General features: G+C 42.0%; 1 long non-coding RNA gene across 1 annotated transcript in view; it reads right to left on the bottom strand.

Moving 5' to 3' along the window:
• LOC111608196 overlaps window positions 1–14,415 on the bottom strand; it is a 28,715-nt gene extending 14,300 nt beyond the window's left edge. The window contains exon 1 of the long non-coding RNA XR_002752587.1: window positions 14,148–14,415. This is a non-coding gene — a long non-coding RNA (uncharacterized LOC111608196). The remainder of the gene's footprint in view (window positions 1–14,147) is intronic.
• Between the last annotated feature and the right edge of the window lie 544 nt (window positions 14,416–14,959).

Raw genomic sequence — 14,959 nt, 5'->3', positions numbered from 1 at the left:
AATCAGTTCAGGACTCAAACCATATTTTAAATTCAACAGCTCATAGAATACTGATAGAAAGCTGAGATTTTCCTTCATGCTAACCATCAGTAACCCGACCATTCTTCAGCCTGTTGGAGCGGATCGTCTCCCTCCCTGTCTCTAGTTCTGCTAAAAATAAAATGGCAACATATTTTTCCCACTCTTTGCCTAGTTGCCTCTTTTCTCCTGCATGCTGCTGAATAAGCTGCATAAGGGTTACACACAGCTGGACTATTGTCAGTAATATCCTGGACTGAACTTGGTTTTGTTTCCATTGAAATGCATTAGCTTGGACCTAAATTAAACCTTGTTGCAGATATCTTCATAAAACTAAATCCCCATAAAGGTTCATGGAAAAGTCTGATCATAATTTACACTCTCTTCACTTTTTCTGCTGTGAGTTTTTAACAGATCATTTTCAGTTGAGTTGTGTCTGTTTGTTCCCAGTGATGGATGGAAGTCACACAGCGATCATGTGACCTGTCACACATTAGCAGGCCGGAGCAGCTCCTCATGGCACAATGACAACAGTTTACTCATACTTTATGGGCTTGGACTGATTTGTGTGTTAATATTAGTGCACAATATCAGGAAAACACTATGTTTGTAATGTTGAAAATATTGACAGTCAATAAATAAAAAAAATTCTAATTAGGCCAATGGAAATATATACAGCTAATAATGTTTTTATCTAATTGACATGGTTTCATTGAAAATGTCGCATCAAGCTAAAACTGAATATAAATTCATGCTCATGTGTCATAGTTTCAAAAATGACACAATATTCCTATGTCGCCTGAGCAAAAGCATTTAAAGTACCATCCATCAGGAGTGTAGTATAAAATGAGGCCGGATACACAGCAGGTAGAGGTGCGTTATGTTCACATGGATGTGTGCTGGCTTCATGGTGAATGCTGCGCTTTGCAGCCTCACCTCCTTCAGGAGAAACGAGGATAAAAAATGAGGGCAGGCCTAAATAAGAATGGAGGCTCCTGGGGTCCGCTCACAAATCCCTCAGCAGTGAAGGAAGCATGTCCTCGCCTCTCTGCTGAAGCTACCTGACTGAGGCGGATCAAGCCACACTGATACAACTTCATGTTTCTGTCCTTATTAGAAAGACGGGATGACTTAAATTTATGTATGTGGCTTAATTCAAACTCTAGCCTTATCTTTACCTTTACTTTCTCCGGTGTAAGAAGACACTCAGCAGTAAGAAAATGTTACAGCAATGCTTCTTAACCTAGTTAATAATGTAGCACAGGCATTAGCAGCCATTACAATCTAAAGAGCCATTTCTGCTCTTAAACATACTAAGCAGATTTTTTGTAGAGATAGAAAAAAATAAAAGTAAAGCTGATCGTGTATTTTAAATCTCTGCCACTTAAAATGTCAACTATGGTTATTATTAGTTTAAAACAATAAGAAAAAACAACAACAGAGAGAATGTAAAAATGGTCTTGAATTATTGATAGAAAATAATCAACAGTAGCCTGTTGATAGTAGCCTGCAGCCTAAGCAACAGCATGACCTTTATATCCTTACTGTCAGTCTGTTCTATGCATCCCTCTGTTAAAACCCATTAAACAGGTTTAACCAGCCTAGTTATGATGTTTATGTGTTAAACCTCTGCTCAGTTTGACATCGTTTCTGGAGCCTAAAGAGCCTCAGTTTGCTCCGACATGTCATCTGATCTCCAACAGGTCCAGGTCCTCACTGAGTGTTTGATCCAAATTCCATTGAATAAACATAGCAACTTATGTGCCATTGCTACAACACAACCTAATAGAGCAGTATGCAAACTCTCTGTCTGCGCCGATGAAGATTCTCTTCCTTTGGCCTATTGAACACAAGAATAAAGTTTGATTAACTGACCAATAAGGTGATTAATACAGCAGTCCTCAGTATTTCAGTTAATAATTATGGTGGCACTAATCGACTGTGAGCAGCACTGTTGAACAATCAAACCAACATGGTCATGTGATCAGCTCCATTAACCTCAGAAGGAGGTTAATGGAGCATACTCAGGTGTGAAACATCACACCTGAGTTTCACAACCCCCTTCCTGTCTGACCACTGTCAAATAAAGGCCATGAGAGCCCAAAAAAAAACACTTTAAAAATAAAATTTAAAAAACTTAAATATTGTTTCAATAATATGACATGATCTCAAATAACACAACACAAATAAAATAAGAATTTGAATGCAGTTCAAGACCCTGAAAAATATGACAATTGAAAAAAAATCCCCAAATCCCAAAAAAAGAAAGTGGTTCATAAATTAAATAATATGCAATGAAGTTGAATGATAGAGTGAAAACGTATTGAACGCATTAAGAAAAGGACGTACAGTCAGACAGAGTGCCAAGAAACCAGCTGAAACGGGTCATCTAATGACCAAAGTACACCACACCAACTGACCTCCATGAAAAAGTCTTAGTGCTGCAAAAAAATACTGATGGTATTGGTTAAGCGAGTGTCTCTAAACTTCTAAATGTTCTAGTCAGCGCTGCTGGAGCCGTAATCCAGGAGGGTGAAGAAATTAATTTGTGATTTTCTTTTCTTCGCCCCGTTTTTAGAGAGCAGGTTCTGCTGATGTTCTCAGTGGAAGCTGCATCTGGTTCACCACTGCTCTCCTCTCAGCTCCAGCAAACAAGGCCAGCAGAGAAAGACAGAAAACAATGGGGGGAAGATGGCCTGCCAAGACCAAATGCACACACATGCACATCCCCACACCTTTTTATCACAAACCCGCAAGCACACCCCCCCACACACACACACACACACACACACATCCTCTGATAAAAGCCACTAGCAAAGTCTGTCACTCAGCTAATGTTGCGTTTTATCAGGTTTTAACACACCTGCCATCCTCAGCTGGAATTAAAGCCTCACCTCTCCCTCTCCCTCGCCTCCAGACTCACACTTCCTCCTATCTCTAAGTAGCTCTGCGCAGTGTGCTGGATTAGGCTCTGTGGTAATAACTTGCATAGTGAAAAGTGCAAGACTGGGGCTTCCTTATGTGCACAGTAACATGCTCTCTATAGCTCAGGAATGAAGCATTGTCTGTCCTTATTAGATTTATTTGCATAACCACCAATCCTGCGAGCCCTACATCTGTGCAGTATTTTGTCAGCTCAGTGCCAGGAACTGTTTTAAACATTGCTCCTCTCAGAGTGCTGTGGTCCTGCTTTCTGTGGCAGATTGGAAAATGATGACATTTCAGAGTCAGCCGTGTCTCTTTTTGCCCAGCACTGCCCTAAATTCCTTGCTATGCGACTTAAAGTGTGAATCTGTCAACCACACATTCCCACAGAAACTTTGTAACTGGAATTTAAAAAAAAAAATCCAACTGAAATACAGCACTGTGAGAAATTATAAGCACTGTTAAGAATTTCTTCTGTCCTTGCTTTTTGTGTTCACAACTAAACGTTTCAGTTCAGCTACTCTTAGCTTGAACATAAAACAGCGAAACGTGGTGGTGCTAGTGTGATGGCTTGGGGCCGCCTCACTCATTCTCTAGCAGAAAAATCTGAAGGAGAATTTTCCACTATTGGTTTGGGACCCTAAGCTCAACCTCGCTTAGGTTCTGGAATAGGGCAATGATCCGAATCTGAGAAGCAGAGGAAGTCAAAACTCCTCCACCAAGACTCATCAGCAGTTATCACAATAGCAATAATGAAGAGAGAAATGGTGAAGCTGTGGTCAGCTTTCTGACTCTGTTTTGTGTTGATGGTGTGAAACACCAGAACTACATAATATTGACTTGTGATGTGAACTGTATTTTTCCTTTAAATTTAAATTTTTTTAAAAAAAAGTTCAGGTGTGGCTATTGAAAGTAGCTTCTGGAATCTCTTGTATTTTTAACATTTCTAGTCCAGCAGTAGCAACATATGGTTGCTACTGCTACTGCTACTCCATACTATTGCGTAATTTAATTTTAATTTAAATTAGCAAAATAAAGCAAATAAATTTGCTTTATGGGAAAAATGCAATTTAAAAAAAACAACTTTTTCAATAAAACATTTTCAGCTGTATAGAAACAGATGGATTTTGCAAAACTGCAGTGGAATCACTATTTTTTTTGTATCATGCCAGTTTGAACACAGCAGCAACACGCTTATTTGTGGGCTCATTAAATGTCAAGTTTGTCATTCGAACATGTTGAATCCATAACTCTTCTGTAAAATCGGGAACTACTTCCCCAAAATGCTTCCTCCATAGGCGGGCCTTGTCGCTCCAACACATGAATAAGATGCCAATGTTTCCTCTGACATTAGCAGAATATTTAAAAAGTTTTGCAGACTTTTGCAATGGGAATGCAGCCAGTGTGGCGAGTGTGTCTGAGTGTCAAGTGAGGCTCAACAAATTTATTTTCACAAGTGGAACATTACGGCATTCGATATGACGCTCCACTTGAAATATATCTAAAACTTTGATAAAAATGGCTTTAAGAAAAGAAAGGGTGAAAGGTGGAGAAACATTTTTAAAGGGAAAGAGGGGAATAAGAGTAGAGGAGAGAAAGAAGGATAGCGAGAATACAAGTCTGCCTCTAAACCTGCTGAAAGAGAGAAAAAACTTTTTAAAAAAAAGACAAACCACAGAAACAAATAACACATTATGCATAAATATATCAGTAATTACAAAGTCACTGAAAAGAATGTGATACAAGTCAATATAAGATCTTTTTAGTGGCAACTCCAGCCCAGCGTAGAATGTAAAACAGGGAACAGCTCCTGGATTCTAACAAAGAGGAAACTGAAGAAACAAAGAGATTCATGTTTCCTGGAATTGGAGACACGCTCCGTTCTGTTAGAAGCACAGATATTTAAAGTTGATCATTTTGTTATTTCAGCACAAGATCCAGCTGTCACTCTCCCTCACACTCACACTGTACCCTGTATTTAAGCTCTGAATGATCACATCAGAAACACTCAGTCCTGTCTGAAGACTGCTCCTGCACTAAACAGAGCTCTGCATAGGTTCAAAAATTCAAGAATTCATATGAGGCAAACCTTTCTTTTCCCACTCACGGCGTTCCCTTCAGGTCGGATTTCAGAGCACAACACCGGAACAAAATCAAAATCTCTGCTGATGCGTGTGTGTGTGTGCGCTCAGCCTAATGAATCACGTCGCGTCTGGGAAAATATTCCAGCGACAGTCGAGTCACACTGCCTCAGGATGAGCAATCTCAAAGTGAGCCAATGTGCTTTCTAGAGTCAACATGTTCCCTTTTGTCTGAGCAGGAACAAAGGTCTCTCACAGCTGCTGCTGAACGCTGCTTCATCTTATCTGCTCCTAACATGTAGGACCAAAGACTTTCCTTCCTCTGGGCACACACGCAGCGAAAGATGCAATTTAACCAAAAGGCTTTGTTTTACTCCAGCACTGCTCTGTAGCACAGGCATGAAGTGTAGCTGCAGCCAATCACAAGTGGTCCTGATGAGAGGCAGCATTTGTGTGTGTGTGTCTTTGCCCTAGTAAAGTGTGGATGCCTTTGTGTGCAGCTATGTGTCAAACAAAGGGCCGCTCCGCCTGCCTGTCCACACAGCCAGGGTGGGGGTGGGGGTGGGGGGGCAACCAGGCGTGTGAAAATATTCCACACCGACTGTCTCTCCTCCTCCTGACACTCTGTTCCTTTCTGTTAGTTTCTGCTCTTTTTCAGGCATGTTCACCTCTTCTCCATGAGTCTGTCCCTGACAGCCCCCCCCCCCCCCGATCACCTTTCCATTTCAGCCCATCTGACAGCCCCCAGCACTCACCCAGGACCAGATGTTAGCCGGCAATGCATTCTAATAGAAAGTTTACCTCCCAGTATTGCTCTTGTGTGAGTGAAGGTGTGTGTGTCTGCGTGTGTGTGTGTGTGGGGGGGGGGGGGGGGGGGCGGTGAGAGAGAGAGAGAGAGAGACAAGCGTGGGAAGACAATGAAAAATGGAAGGTGTATCCTCGGGGAGCAGTTTGACAAATAGGGACCGAGGATACATCATCTCAGAGGGGCTTGTTGCAGCCCACAGCCGACATACACACACTCATCACAGCGACACATGAACAGTAGGTGTGGATGATGGAGTTACAACCAACCCTTCATCGTTTAAATGTACTCAATCCCGATCAGCCGTCCTGACAGCGAAAGTGCTTAAAGTGGATGAAAGATTAGCGGACAAAGAAGAACGAGCGCAGACCCCAACGTTCAAACATCTGGCTGACCAAAACTGAAATCTGTTCCATACAACATCTGAGTAAAGGAATCTGGAGACAAAGACAAGAAAAAAAGGGGCTTACCTTCCACTTCCTCTGCTGCATGTGACAGTCTGCTGCTCTTTAAACACACACTTTCACGGATACACACACACACGTGATGTCTTACACACACACCGAGCACGAGGGGGAAGAGACGAGAACTCATCATTGTTCTTGTAACTCCTCCCACATGGAAACGTAGCTCTGTCTGGATGGGAATATGTAGGAGTAGTACTCCTCACACACAGACACACAACACACAGACACACACACCCCTGCACGCCTACCCTCCCTTTTCTCCAGGAATTCCATCACATCCACACTCTTCTCCCGCTCCTTTTCCAGTCACACTGACAGAGAGGGATCATGTGAAGCGCCTGATGTACAATGCATGAGTGTGCGCATGTGTGTGTGTGTGTGTGTGTGTGTAGGGGGGGGAGGGGCGAGAGAGAGCGGTGGTGCTGCTCTGCTGTCTGCTCTTCATCAGCCAATTGGTGTGAAGCATGCATGGAGATGGGACGCACCGCTTTGGGTCAAACCAGAGCTGCTGAAAACACAGAAATATCTAATAATTTAATTAATCTTTCACAAATTTTGCAAGACCTGCCATCGCAACTTTTCTGCAAATCTGACCAATCACTGCAACTCAACTGAACATTGACCAATCATCTTATCCCCCTTCTAAATTGAACTTCCTGTTTTACAAAGTCTCTTGAAAGTCAAACCTTCAAGATGAAAGACTGGGTAAGCGGTGACATTTTTGGCAAAAAACATTTTGAGATGTTCCGTAGGATTTGTTTATACTATGTGAACAGTTCACATTAACATGAATGACTAATATGAAATTCTTCTTTTGCACTTTGACAACTCCTCAGGACATGATTTGTTTTGTTTTAAAGTGTTATTTGTGGGTTCCTTCTTCAAATAACACTTTAATACAGATCAAATCACTAACTACGTCAAAATCCCATCTTTTTCTGGAAGGCAAAGTGCAGCAATTTCAATTATTTTATAAAACCTTGTCATGGCAAAAATAAATCTTTTTCAGTTTTCAGTGGTCAGCATGGAGACACTAATATTTACAATCATAATCATTTATTAGCTTTTTTTCTTCACTGTGGGATTTATTTTAGATTTAATTTAAAAATGACTTAAAATGTTGTATTTTTTCTACATTATTGTTAAATATATTTTCCTCTCTCTAGCTTCTCCTTTGCATTTTTTATATCTTATTTATCTCCATATGTTTTCCAAGTTTTACCTTTAGACTTGTTATTAAGCTTAAAACATTTCATAATGTAAAGGAAAAATATTCTTAAGCATAAAGACGAGAAATATTCAAAGTCCCTCAGAATTACTGTACAGTAATGTAACTTTACAGTAATTCTGCAGTGTCTGTAGAAGCTGTGCTCTTAATCTTGACATAATCTTAAACTACTTAACAATGAGCTGCTGCAGTTTCTTCTTACAGATCGAGAGATTAGTTTTGGAAAGAAAAAGTATCTATTAGCTGCGCTCCAGTCAGCAGGATTGTTGGCATTCACACACATTGTTTTGGACTCCCTCCAAAAGAAGCAACTATCTCTGGATTCCTCCTGCAGTTGAGCTAATCTTTTACAGTTAAACATCATCATCATGTTCGTTTGAAAAGTCAACATGGCCCTGATGTGCTTCACTTACTCTTCTTGACATTTGAACAAGTCTTAATTAGATGATACAAAACTAAAGACAAACACAAAGAAAGTCACTCTTATAAGTAAAACCCTGGAGTAAAACATAAGTCTCCATGTTAACCTCATACAGTATATTGACAAAAGCTTTTGCTCACCCATCCAAATTTTCAGAATCGGGTGTTCCAGTCACTTCCATGGCCACAGCTGAATAAAATTAAGCACCTAATCATACAGACTGTTTTTACAAACATATGAAAGGATGGCTCGCTCTCAGGAGATCAGTGAATTCCAACGTGGGACTGTGATAGAATGCCACCTGTGCAACAAATAAAGTGGTGAAATTTCCTCGCTCCTAAATATTCCTGTCAACTGTTAGCTGCATTTTAAGAAAATGCAACTCAGCCATGAAGTGGTAGGCCATGTAAGCTGACGGAGCGGGGTCAGCGGATGCTGAAGCACATAGAGCAGGGGTCTCAAACTCCAGTCCTCAAGGGCCGCTGTCCTGCAGTTTTTAGATGTGCCACAGGTACAAAACACTGGAATGAAATGGCTTAATCACCTCCTCCTTGTGTAGATCAGTTCTCCAGAGCCTTAATGACCTAATTATTCTATTCAGGTGTGGTGCAGCAGAGGCACATCTAAAAGTTGCAGGACTGCGGCCCTTGAGGACTGGAGTTTGAGACCCCTGTCATAGAGTGAAGAGGTCGCCAGGTTCTGCAGAGTCAGTCACTACATATCTCCAAACTTCATGTGGCCTTCAGATTAGCTCTAGAACAGTGCACAGAGAGTTTCCTGGAGCTCCATGGTGACCAGCTGCATCCAAGCCATACATCACCAAGTGCAATGTAAAGCATCAGATGCAGTGGTGCAGAGCCGTCGCCACTGGACTCTAGAGCAGTGGAGGCATGTTCTCTGAAGTTGTGCTTCTCCACCTGGCAATCTGATGGACAAATCCAGGTTTGGCAATTGCCAGGAGAACGGTACTTGTCTGACTGCATTGTGCCAAGTGTAAAGTTTGGTGGAGTGGGCAAAATGGGATTGTTTTTCAGGAGCTTGGCTTGGTCCCTTAATTCCAGTGAAAGGAACTCTGAATGCTTCAACATACCAAGACATTTTAGACAATCCCATTCTCCCAACTGTGTGGGAACAGTTTGGAGCTGGACCCTTCCTCTTCCAACATGACTGCACCAGAGCAACAAAGCAAGGTCTATAAAGACATGGATGACAGAGTCTGGTGTGGATGTGCTTGACTGGCCTGCACACAGTCCTGAAGTAAACCTGATAGAAAACCTATGGGATGAATTAGAGCGGAGACTGAGAGAAGGGCTTCTCATCCTCCATCCTCAATCCATTTGTGACCTCGCAAATGTGCTCCCTGAAGAAAGGTCAAAAATCCCAATAAACACTCCTAAACCTTGTGGACAGACTTCACAGAAGAGTTGAAGCTGTTCTAGCTGCAGAGGGTGGACCAAGGTCCAATTGAATCCTGTGGATTAGAAATGGGATGCCATTTAAGCTCATATGTGAGTCAAGGCAGGTGAGAAAATACTTTTGGCAATATAGTGTATCTCCTGGTTGATTTAAGGAAAGAGTCGCATGGTCTACGGGATTAAAATCTATCTAAATGTCTTTATTGTTGCAGTGTCCTCTCTGTGATCAGCAGAGGTTTAGAAACACGTGTTTGATAGGATGAACATGTTCCCATGTGGGACTCAGATTTCTGCTGAATAGGAGCAGGCATCAGCTCTGTGGTGTGACCGGCCCTGCATATATTAAATGCCGCAGCAATGTTCCACCTGAAAATGTTTTTATTAACACAATGTTATTTCAAACTGCTTATTAACTTTTGGAGACAAACGTCACATCTGTCTTTACAGGCCAGACTCACAGTTTGCAGATAAGAAAACCAAAAATGTTCTTTTATTTTCTCTGATCATTTTTCTCTCTGCATTCTGGAATAAAACAAAATACTCAGCTCTGTAGAAAAAGGTTGTTTTGTTTACCTCCATATTTTCTTTTGACACAAGTTTAAAAAGTTGAATGTACAAAATGTCCTAATCCATGTCAGATTATTTTTTTCCTTTGAGGAAAGTCATGGATTTTTCTCAAAGACAGATCTGTGTACAGATGTAAAATAAATCAAAACGTTTATTACATATTTTTTTTATCACCTGAAGATTGGGCTTTCACTAGGATAAAGTAAAGATATAAGTTAAGTTAATTATTTTTTAATCATTCCTTAAAAGCGCTACTATGATTAGGAGTAAAATAAATAAATGCATAAAAGTATTTTTTTCTTACTTTTGTGACAGAGCTGTCTTTAACACCTCTTAACATGCAGAGGAATGCCCACGTGATATTCTTCCATTGTATTTTCCAAGGGTTAAGGGCTCCTAAATATTATATATTAATATTAAAATTATGTGAAATAGTAAAAAAAAATGCACTTATATATTTAATTTTACTTTTAGATATGACCATGTTGACATTGTTTAATTTCAACAATTAGAATTGTTGAAATAAACAATTTTAATTCATTTTTAAATGATAAAAAATAAATAATAAATGAGAGTTTATGTTTGTATTTTATTTCACTATTTAAAGATAGGACAGTGGTCCGGTGCAAAATAAAAAAATAATTAAAAGGATTATTTTCTTCTTAGAAATGGGATTGTCATCAGTGGTAAAACCAATAAATAAATGTATATTTAAATATATATATATTACATAGTATTTGGAATAAATATTCAAATACGTTATGTATCACAAAATGTCCTTTAAATTTAAGGACATTTTGTGAAAATATAGAGAAAGGCTAAAACAAGAGACGAGGTTTCACCAGAAGGATGTCTGAGCAGAATCTGATGTAAGAAATGTGACTGGATATATATATATATATATATATATATATATATATATATATATATATATATATATATATATATATATATATATATATATATATATGTATATATATATACATATATATATATATATATAGCTATATATGTAGTCAAGAAGAATTTATTTATAATCCTAAAAAAAATGACAGACAAATAACCTGTGAAAAGGTTATCTGTCTCATAACAAAAAAGGATGGATCTCTCCTCCACCTCCTCCCTGAATAAATACGCAGTTCCTGACCAAAAACAACCAATCAGAGCCAGGAGGCGGGGCTTAGCACTGTCAATCATGGCTGTGTGTCTGTTGCTTACAACCTCCTACCCTGAATGCTCAAGCTAATAAGTATGGCCACCGATGACGGCGGAGAAGCAGTTTTCCTGTAAAGGTAAGTTGCTTCTCCATCATTAGCACATTCTGAGGTGGGAGGTTGTGAGCGGTGCACACATGACCATGATTGACAGTCCTAAGCCCCGCCTCCTGGCTCTGATTGGTTGTTTCTAGTTAGCACTGGGAGAAGGCGGAGGAGCTTGATTTGTTCACAGATTATCTTTCTCATATCAGACTGTTAGGACATGAAAGTGAAAGTTTAAACAAATATGTGAAATACATTTCTTTTTTTATGAAAGTTACATACTAGAAAAAAAATAAAATAGAAAATGAAAGTTGCATGCTACAGCTTTAACATACAGAAAAATATTAGCTGATGCGTTTAATCAAAGACAAAGATATGCAAAGCAATATATTTATGCAGTTATCAGAAACTGTAAAGTCAAAGCCTCTGTACATGTGTGACTCGCCTCAATGATCACAGCAAATGAGTCTAGGGATTGTGAAAAAGCAACAAAGCTAAAGAATAGCAAATGACTAAAATTAAAGACATTTTCTCTGTTACAATTTCAGATTAAACGCACCTGATTTGGCAGAACTGTGTTTCCTCAGTCCAAAGCCGCACCCAGGGGCCCTTACAGGCCCCAGCGCTACAGGCGCACGCTGTTTGATTCTGTTTTCAAGGCAAATAGACGAGCAGTGAGCGTCGTGGTATGAAACGCACGCAGCAGCTCCCGGCCTGGTGGAGCTGCTGCGTTCTCTCTGCAGATACCCGGTGCAGGCGGCCTGATGTGGGTGGCGCCTCTCCGCCTCTTGGATACATGAGACGGATGAGCAAGCGTTCAGACCAGCACATTGAATTACTGCTGATCAAACAGAACTAATTCAATCGGAGGCGATTCTTGTCCTCCGTTTCAATCGTTTCATCCTCAAATCATTCTGGGGTTTTCTTGCTGCTGACAGCCTCTCCTGTTCCCAGAGTCCAGGTGAGCCACCAAACCGCTTTGAATGGCCGAACTGCAGAGAGAGGGTGAGGGGTGCATTACTGAGCAGCGTACTGTTACGGCTTTGTGCTTTTCAAACGATCTTCTACTTGCCAGCACATGTGAGAGCGCAGAGGCTTCATGCCACAAAAGTATACAAACAGGGTCGCTATCAGCGCCGGGGGCCATTATTAGCTCAGATAAAAGATGCTGCTGGAGGAAGAGGGGGGAGCAGGGGACCACGGTGATCTGACTGTGATAAAGCCTGAACAATAGATGAAGAAGTTATATTTACATTCATGTGTGTCAAGTGATGCATTTGGAGGGATTGGTTTTCTCATTAGTTGCGCAGCGCAGTGTCAGACTGTCCAGGCAAATTCAAGGCAAATAAGAAGTTTGTGAAAAAGAAACTAGTTAAATAAATGGTGAAGTTTCAGGATTTGCACCATCTGCCTGCCCCTCCCCTCCCCCACTCTCCCGCCCCTAGCTCCACCATCAGATACTCAACCAAGACTGTTGTTAAACTGTGAGGCTTCTGCTAAAGTTAATGAAACTGCTTCGCTACGTGTTCATCTGACATCTCTTCCTCTGTAACAAAGTCGCTGTTTTCCTCCAAAATCTCCTGCATCACATCATACACTGACCCTGTGCCCCCTGCTGGAGGACCTAAGTATTACAGTTGGGCAGTGCCAGTTTTGTCCGGATATGCTCCATTATTTTTGTTGTCAAAAATGTTGTTGCTTTTTTACGGGCGGAGGGTTTGCTGCTGTTCTTGTTGCCTAAATCACTTTTGACAAAAAATGACTTGGACCATTATTTTAGGAAGGTGAAGATATAATGTCCATGAAATAGTGCAAAAATATTGATGAGCAGAGATTTTGTCAAAAAAAAAAAAGGATTTAGCCTTAAATGTGTGGACATTTTTGACTAATTTCTGTTTTTCTAGAGTCAGTGTTAAAGGGTTAACCAGGAGTTAGTGTGAGCTGTGAACACCGGGGTCAGACAGAAGCAGAACTGACTCCCACAGATCAACCCGACCCCGCCTTATTCACTCTGTCACCACCAGCATCTGGACTCCACCAGGTGAGCCCCTTCTGCAGGGGTCCCCACCCACATCCACAGTCTCCATGACAACTACTTACCATGACGAACCACCGCCACCCCCTTCACCATGACGACCTCTGGCACCCAGCCGTCCTCCGGAGGCCTGTAATGTAGCTAACACGGCTGCAGCGGAGCCAGGCCGGCTGAACCCCCCTCAACTCTCCACAGCCCCACACTGCTGGGGGCTAATGCAGAGGAATCACAGGAAGCAGTTCTCCTTTACACAATAAAGCCCACTTCACCCTCCACAAGTGACCCCTCACCTCCGGAAACAAGAACCGATTGGCTCCACGCACCCACCCACCGAACGGAGATTCTGTCCTGCTGCAGGCTGAAAAACTCAGGATGGAAAAATAGTTTGAATTGCAGCGTTAACCCAGTTTAAGGCCCAGTGGCTTCGCCTGTTTCAGAGCTGAGTGGAGTGTGTGCAGCGAAGAGAAGGGCTGATTGTGCGCTGCAGGAATGCGTGTGCAGAAGCAGCGGCTCGTCACACATGCATGCCGTTTCTTAAAGCTTGTCTTTGTGTCTGCAGGTTGCATAATGATTTTCGGACAGCCTGTCAGACATTTGAAATTGATTCCAGGAAACAGGGCTTCCTTCTCCGGTCTCCATGCCATCATCTGCATCCCCTGATGGTCCTGCTCCTGAGCTGTCTCTTTCGCTCACATTACCTTTTCAGAATACTGCTGTCCTGGGTGGAAGTGACAGGAAAAGAAAATAATGTAGCAGCCCAGGTAAACGGGTGGTTCTGAGTTTTTGACCTGCAGCTTTAAGACCTGTCTCTAATTTCAGACTGCGTGTGAAAGTTTTCCTTCTGGCCTCCCAGGACGGGACAGAGATGCAGAGAACGGCAGGCAGCCGTGAGTGTTGCATGTTTAGCTGAGTGGTGTGTGACTTACCCCCCGGCTGTCCCTGCAGGCTCAACATGCTCTCACAGCGCTGGCTGATGCTGCTCAGTGCTCCGCTCCTCCCAAAGCTTTCAACTGCCATCACTCCAACCTCCCTTCTTCTTTTCCTCCTCTCTCTCTCTCTCTCTCTTTCTCTCTCCTCCTTTCTCTACATCTTTTGTCTACCCATTCCATGTCTTCTTGTCCCTACATCCCTGCTCATCTGATTTCTCTGTCCTCCCACTTTCTTCGTTCTGCTTCTCTCACTCTTTGCTTCACTTTCTCCATCTTTCTTCCCTCCCTCCCACCCCTCAGCCTCAGCAGCGCTCCGGGAGCATAGTATCGCTTGTCTCTCAGCTGGCACAGAGAACAGGCAGACACATGGGAGGGCTGTTTTGTAATCCAGCAGTTCATACCACCCTGGCACAGTGAACGGGGGTAGGGGGGAAGCAGAGCGTGAGGAGAGGGGGAGGAAGGATGGAACAGGCCTATACTGCTACCTACTAACCTATACTTTCGCTTCATCCCTCTGTCTGCGCCTTGATGGTCTCTCCCTTTTTTCCCACCGCCGACAAGAGGTCTCGCCTCTCTATATCCTCTCTTTTAGGTTGGGGGGGGGAGGGAGGAAACGAGGATGGATAGAGGCGGAATGGAAGAAGGAGGAAGTGTGGGAATAAGATGAGGAATGAAAAGGAAGAGGTAAGGGTAAGGGATGAACAGAGGATGGGATGTCTGGGAGGGTGGAGGATGGAATCAATGAAGAATCTGAGCTCCTGAAATATTTCAGCAAGAGATATAAAATGTTTGGCAAACAGGAACAGAAG

Source organism: Xiphophorus maculatus, chromosome 3 (assembly GCF_002775205.1).
Source record: "Xiphophorus maculatus strain JP 163 A chromosome 3, X_maculatus-5.0-male, whole genome shotgun sequence".
Classification (NCBI taxonomy): domain Eukaryota; kingdom Metazoa; phylum Chordata; class Actinopteri; order Cyprinodontiformes; family Poeciliidae; genus Xiphophorus; species Xiphophorus maculatus.
Note: the sequence above shows the minus strand (reverse complement) of the source record. Positions and strands in the feature narration are given on the sequence as shown.